The sequence below is a fragment of the Callorhinus ursinus genome, unplaced genomic scaffold (assembly GCF_003265705.2).
Source record: "Callorhinus ursinus isolate GAN/ISIS: 27379988/994484 unplaced genomic scaffold, GSC_fseal_2.0 scaffold45, whole genome shotgun sequence".
Lineage (NCBI taxonomy): Eukaryota > Metazoa > Chordata > Mammalia > Carnivora > Otariidae > Callorhinus > Callorhinus ursinus.
Genome location: NW_027397107.1, coordinates 11,464,969 through 11,472,466, shown reverse-complemented (window position 1 = coordinate 11,472,466; position 7,498 = coordinate 11,464,969). Strand labels below are relative to the sequence as shown.

The window sequence follows — 7,498 nt, the reverse complement described above, 5'->3', positions numbered from 1 at the left end:
AACACACAGGCAGATCTAGACTGAGCTGGTGACCCAGCGTGGTCCTTTGTGATGTAAGGCAACACAGCTGATCTGATGCTCTCAGTGTGATGCTTCTAGAGTGACATAGCAAATGCCACACTGGGAACTAATTAACATATCTGAGAGTGAAGCATTAGAAAGAGAGCCCACGGTTTTCCCTTGTCTTTAGAGTTGGTAGTTGGTAGGGAGTTTTGTCATCTTCCCATCCAATATTCTCATTTACTGAAGGGGAAACTGAGTCCCTCAGAAGGTAAGACTCTATTGCCCAGGGTCCCATACCAAGTTATGAGTAGAGCCAGGACCACAAAATGCAGGCTTTCACTACCAGTGATGTTCATAGTAAGTTATATCTTATAGCAGTATTGTTTTTCTGGTGCCGAAAACCACTAAAAGTCTTCATATGTATTCAGTATCCTGGGCAGTTATTTCACTTCTTGTGTTACGATCAGGGCTCTTTGATTCCATAGAAGTTTTAGAGGAAAGCCAGGTACTGTGTGCTCAGAAATGGTCTCACTCTTTTTTTGGATCAAAGCAAGGTAAATTAGAGACTAGGTAAGTAGGTATGATCATCAGTGTTGATTTAAAAGATACTATCAATTTATCAAGGCTACTTGACCAGTCAGTTCACTATTCCTTATGTTCTTAACATGTGCTGGTTTATGTACATAATTGCATGATGGGGGTAAGGTAGATATTGAGAGGAGGGAACATGAGTTAATGCTAGCACTAGATACTTTATGCGTTATCTCTCTAAGTCCTTGTAACAATTCTATCAGAATCCTCATTCCAGTTTGTACATAGGGAACACACTTATCCAATGTCACAGGCCACCCTTCTGGGGAAGTGGGGTTCAAGGCTGTCTAGCTACAAAGATTAAGCCCATCTCACTGCATCACAAGGCAGGCATGGACTTAAAGCCACACTGGTTGGGAGGATTAAGTGCCCTCATAGATACAGAAGCTAGGTGTGAAAGGAATGAAAAAGGCCCCTACTAATTTACACAGAAGGGAAGCTGAATGTGTGATTGCCATTTGCTTGTGCTATGAATAATGGAAAGAAGTTTTGATTCATGGAGATGGGGAAGAGAGAGAAGCCTTCCATGTGGAAAGTACTTAGAAATTTGGATATTCCAGGGCAATATTTGGAAAAAGGCAAGTAGATTGGTTGGAGTGAGTCATAGCAGGTTGGCAAATAGAGTTTATAGGATCATCATAACCGTAGAAATTCCATTCAATGAGCCCTTTTCTTTTTAAATTTTTTATTGTTATGTTAATCACCATACATTACATCATTGGTTGTTGATGTAGTGTTCCATGATTCATTGTGTATAACACCCAATGCTCCATGCGGAATGTGCCCTCTTTAATACCTATCACCAGGCTAACCCATCCTCCCACCCCCCTCCCCTCTAGAACCCTCAGTTTGTTTTTCAGAGTCCACAGTCTCTCATGGTTCGTCCCCCCTCAATTTCCTCCCTTCATTCTTCCCCACCTGCTATCTTCTTCTTTTTTTTTCTTAACATATATTACATTATTTGTTTCAGAGGTACAGATCTGTGATTCATCAGTCTTGCACAATTCACAGCACTCACCACAGCACATACCCTCCCCAATGTCTATCACCCAGCCACCCCATCCCTCCCACCCCCCACCACTCCAGCAACCCTCAGTTTGTTTCCTGAGATTAAGAATTCCTCATATCAGTGAGATCATATGATACATGTCTTTCTCTGATTGACTTACTTCACTCAGCATACCACCCTCCAGTTCCATCCACGTCGTTGCAAATGGCAAGATCTCATTCCTTTTGATGGCTGCATAATATTCCATTGTATATATAATACCACATCTTCTTTATCCATTCATCTGTCGATGAACATCTTGAGTCCTTTTCTATAGACTAGATATCCTACCATGGGCTTTACATTGATGATCTCATTGCAGTCCTTTATATAACCCTTCAAGGTAGGTGCAATCATTGCCATTTATAAATAAGGATCCTGTGGCACAGAATACAGGAGTAACTAAAGCCAAGGTCACATGCAATTAAATGCCAGCATTGTAATCTGAAGTGGGATCTGTCTGATTCATGGCCCTGAACTCTTACCACTATTGGAAAAGAATATTAGGTCAAAATTCTGGAAAGTTTTGAACATCAAGTTAAAGAGTCTGGATATTATATTTTAGGCATACCTTTTCCAAACTTGTTCTACAAGATGTAGTCTAAGATTTTAGCAGATATTTAAAGAGGGCTAAGTATATTTCTGTAGTCCAACTTATTGAGAAGACCCAAAAAACACAGGAAAATAAATCTCTCCTCCCTTTAGTGGACCACTGTTTTTTGTGAAACACAGAGAGTTCTGGTTTGCAGCACTTCCTCAAACTTATTTGGCCACATTTCCATGTTCAGAACATCATCCATCTGTGGACATATTACAGCAGGCAGCAGGATGCTGCAAAGACAGATCTGTATTTATGAAGGCATTTTAGGAAGTAGATTCAAGGCTGGATACAGTGGTCCAGCTTGGAGACAGGGAGACCAGTTAGAAAGCAGCTAATTCTAGTGAGGGAGAAAGAAAAGAAAAAGGAATTTCATTCTTTCATTGATTAGTGAAAAGACTGGACTCCAGTGACCCAGATTACCAGAATATCTTCAAAATCCTTGTCCAATTAAAAAGCCATTCTGTCTGAGAGAGCACTATGAAAACCAAGAAGAGCCAAACACACACATTATGCACATATTAGCAAGGGCTGGGTATTAGAGATGCTGTGTGAGCATGTAGACAGACACCAGGCTACAGTTCCTCCTGTGTGTGCACCTCAGCCCACCCCCTCTGTGTTAATGCTGGTTGAAAACATGCACGGTCCAGGGATGTGGGCTCCTACTGCTTGATCTGGCCATCAGCCTCACCATGGGCATTCACCTGCCTTATCACTCACAGCTCCCTTCCACGCCAAGGCCAAGCCTGCTCATCCAGGGCTGCCATTGATAGGCAAAACATATCCTTGGCACCAAACAATTCTCCATCCACAGTGGAAGCACTTGAGGCAGTGAGAGCCCTTTGGTTATCACCGGTCTTGTCAACCCATACTTTCTTTCCTTGTTTCCCTTGGCAGCTGTAGGTGTGCGTGCTTTGTGCTTTGCATCTCATTATGCTTTGTTCCCATCATCACAGACCTTGCTGGACTCTCTGGGTTGTAGGTGGATTCTACTAAAAACATGTCCAATTTGAAATATGTGAATATTTGGATCATTACTTTTGTGATCTCCTTGTAAAAGGTCTGTTAAAACAAACCACAGCAGTGGGGGATACCTGGGTGTGCAGTGGAGGGGTCAGACTCACTGCTTTAGAAGCAGATAGTATTGGTGGGATTTCTGACTTCATGTCTTGATACCTGTGTACAATGTAACAAGCTTTGGACAAGCTTCCAGTGGTTTCTGAACTTCAGTTTCCAAACATCAAAAAATGGGAATGCTGTCACTGTTTCTATAGTAGGTATGAGGATTCAAAGACGACAAAACTCTCAGTAAATGTTAGCACCCAATATCCATTCATGGGGAGGACTTGGTGAGAGTGCACTGGCTTGTGCTGTTGGCACAAATCTCTTTCCTCTTTCACTTGGCTTTTGCCTATCAGCTAGTGCCCATTCAGGTCCAGTGGTTCTGATGGCCAGGCAATTGCTCCAATTCTAGCCACATCTGATTCATATCTCCACTTCAGAGACATAAATGAAAATGGCTCTATTGTTGCCTCTTAAAAGAATGTGTCAGTTCTATCAACTCTGGGAATTGCTGGGCTCCAAACTCTCCCTCAAGGGAGTCCTTTAGCAACATAACTTCGATTATAGTGGAGTTAATGTTTAGTGAACACCTGCTATGTGGTAGGCAGTATGCTCTGTGCTTTCACACAAGTTGTCTCACTGTTATAGGAAATGACTACTATTTTATGGAACCAAGGGATATGAATGCTCAAGGGAGCATTTATACATGTATGTCCACTTCTGGTAGAGTGAAACTTTTCTTTTCCCCTTCTAGGGGTGATATTCAATATATTTATCCATGAGTATGGCTTGGATACCAATCAACCAGAAGGCATTGGAAGATGGTGCTTATGGGGCTTGAGGACAGCAGCTATTTACCAGTTGGAATAGAAATATTTTAACAATTCAATTTCCCATATTTTGATAATTGGTATGACCGATCTGGGGTAACCTGGATGAATATCAACCCAGTCCTCTTTCCCAGTGGTTCAGCCCCTGGAGAGATGGTAAACCAGTCCTTTCCATCCTCCAGTTGCTGTTAGGGGGAAATGCTGAAGATGGGACACCAGAAACACAGAGTGAAAACTAGGCCCATGTCTACTCGGATTTGGAGACAGACAGAATCTGGGTGGATTAGTCAAGGCAGGGTAGCATAGTGAAGACCGCAGGCTCTGGATCAGATGGACCTGGGTTGAGGCCTCCCTCCCTCACTTACGAGCTGGATGATACTGGGCATATTATTAGGCTTGCCCAGCTTCAGATTCCCCATTTGTGGAATGGTGATAACAATACTCCCTTGCAGGCTCTTCATACAGCTTTATGAAACATACTGTTTCATAAAGTAACTTTATGAGTTATTAGTACAAGTGGAATAATACTTTCAAAGTACCGCTCAGTTATCTCTCTTCTCAGTAATCCAGTTTTTTTTCTTCAACATTTCTGCCCTCATTGCCTGAGGAAGGGAAGAACAAAGATGCAAAGGAGGGAAGATTTGTCCGAGGGAAAGCTTGTACTAAACAGAAAGGGGAAGTAGACGGTCCCTCCATTGCTGGGGAGGCAGAGAAATGGGAGACCACGCCAAGGGCAAGAGGTCAGAGAAGTGTCCTTGCTGCACCCCAACTTCTCTGAGAGGCTGAGGACGGTTTGTAGAAATATCCAGATCATTTGAGTGAATCCCAGAACAAGAGGGCTTGCTCCTTATTTCCCAGAGTGTCCCCCAGAAAAACTGCAGGTCTCTCAGACAAGGCCTGCTCCTAGGCTGGCCCTGGGGCATAGGGTGAAGACTGGTGGTGGGGATGTTTGCCCCTGAAATAGCGCCCAGTCCCCTATGCCCACCCGTGGCATCTGGGGCCCCAGAAAGTTTCTGCATGCCCAGGTGGGGGACACAAAATCCTGAGAGATCCCAATGTCCAGAATGTTCCCAGGAAGTGTCCCAGCAACTGGGGGCCTCCTAAATGAAGGCAGAGGACTTCAGACCACTCTGGACCTCAACAAGATCCCCAAGAAACAGTCGCAGGTCCCCCTCAGAGAACATTAGCACAAAAACCCAGAGAGGAGGTGAGAGGCGGGTCTGTTTAGCAGAGGGCACGGGGATCCAGAGGACAGTGGTGACCAGAAGTCCTGCTCCTCCCTGCTGCGAGGCTAAGCTGGCTTCTCTCCCAGCTCAGCACCAGCTTGGGAAGGAGAAGGGAGTGAGGAACCCCTTGAAAGGGAATAAAGGGCCAGATAGGGAGTGGGGAATGGGAGTGGAGGAAGAATGGAGAAATTGCTGCCTCTAATAGATGATGATACATTTTCTTTCTCCCCATTCCCCACCACTGTCTCCAAAATGCAGGCTCAGATGAGGCTAGTTCCAGATGTTGACTTCATGGTATGTAGTTTGGATCCAGCACACCAGCTACTATCAGTAAGAGCAACAACAATAAAGCGAGCTTGACTTCATTGGCCTCCAATGCCACATCTGGCAGGGGTCAGATGGCAGGGGGGCAGCACAGCACCACGGGCCCTTGATACTTCCCACCCAAGAGGGGTCTCTCCAGCACCATACCACACCCCTCTGAGTTAGTGACCATAGCCCAGCTCCTTTGCATGGCCCTGACCAGATACTTCCTCTGAGTGTAACTCCGGTCTGCTTCCATTAGAATCACAACCCCATCCCCATCTTGGTCCACATTTGTCACTAGTTACAGTCATCATTGTTCCCTGACACTTGACCTATCTATGTTCCCTGTCCCTCATAGCTCCTATGCTTCCTGCCTGCCCTGTCCAGTTTCCAGTCCAGGACCCACCCATGGTGTTGGCCACTCTCTTGCAAGCATCCCCAACTCAAATCCTTCCACCTTACCCTTCTGACAAAACGTGAACCCTGTGCCATTTCCATTCTTAGCCCTTTCTGCTGAGCATTGTGGAAGAAAAGGATAATCACACAAGCCAGCAAATTGGGACCGTGATGAATTTCCAACATTCAGCTCTATGTGGAGCTATGGCATGGTCCAGAACTAGCGCTATTCTCTCCAGTTGGCTCTCTCTCCCATTGTGCACAGTGGCCTTTACTGAACACTCCTACCCCTGCCCTGTCTCAGCAGGTGATCTTAAACACTACCTCCAGAGAAAAGTTATACCACAAGCAAACATCCCAAAAATGTCCTCAGGCTTCTTCAAACCTGCAAAAGGATTTATACCTGAACATAACTTTCTCCTTTTCCTTTGCATCCAGGGCTACCCCACCTCCTGTGCTTTGGACTTCATTCCCTCCTGCCTCCTCAGCACCCTGGCTCTACTCTCCTTTTGCCTTGAATCTTCAACTTCTCCTTCCATCCTGCCTCCTTTCCCTCCATGTGTAAAGATTCTGAAGTCATTCCCACCCTGAAAAATAAAAATAAATTGAAAACAATCTCCCTTGGGTCCACATCTCCCCTCTAGCTATCAGTCCCACCCTTCCACCCCTATGCCTCATCAATATTCTGTTAATAGTGCTTTTTGACTCTTTGCTTCTACGTCCTCATTTTCACCCACTCCTGGGTCTCTGCAATCCTTTGCACCACTGACAGTGCTCTTGTCAAGGCCAACAAAGACCAACTGGCGACTATAACCAATACATAATTTTTAGCCCTTTTCTCTTGGACCTTTTGGTGGTATTACTCTCTTTACAAAACTTATGGCCTCCTTTGGATGCCAGTTCATCATATTTTCCTGGATCTCCACATAACTTGCTTGCTACTTCTACTCAATCTCTTTTTTGGGGGGAGAACTTGTCTCTGAAGGCAGTCCTTTAAACAAGTGGTTCTCAAAAATGTTTCCATGCAATTCTGAAAAACAAACTGAGGGTTCTAGAGGGGAGGGGGGTGGGGGATGGGTTAGCCCAGTGATGGGTATTAAAGAGGGCACGTTCTGCGTGGAGCACTGGGTGTTATGCACAAACAATGAATCATGGAACACTACATCAAAAACTAATGATGTATGGTGATTAACATAACAAAAAATTTCCATGCATTCAAATCACCTGGAAAGCTTGTTAAAACAGAGACTCCTGGGCCCTACCCCTAGAAGTTCTGACTCAGGAAGTCTTGGGTGGGTCCTGAATTTACATCTCTATTAAGTTCCCAGGTGATGTTCATGCTGCTAGTCCAGGGACTGCCCTTAGAAACCCACTGCTGTAGGTGCCAGTGGCCTACAGTGTTTGGCTTAAGCTTTCTTCTCTTCTCTACACCAGTGGT

At 44.8% G+C, this 7,498-nt stretch overlaps 1 long non-coding RNA gene across 1 annotated transcript; it reads left to right on the top strand.

Annotated features, from left to right (window-relative positions):
* The first annotated feature begins 5,614 nt into the window (after window positions 1-5,614).
* LOC141370786 (uncharacterized) lies at window positions 5,615-6,677 on the top strand. The gene is made up of 2 exons (XR_012375126.1): window positions 5,615-5,652; window positions 6,499-6,677. It is a non-coding gene; the product is annotated as an uncharacterized lncRNA (long non-coding RNA).
* Window positions 6,678-7,498: the final 821 nt, after the last annotated feature.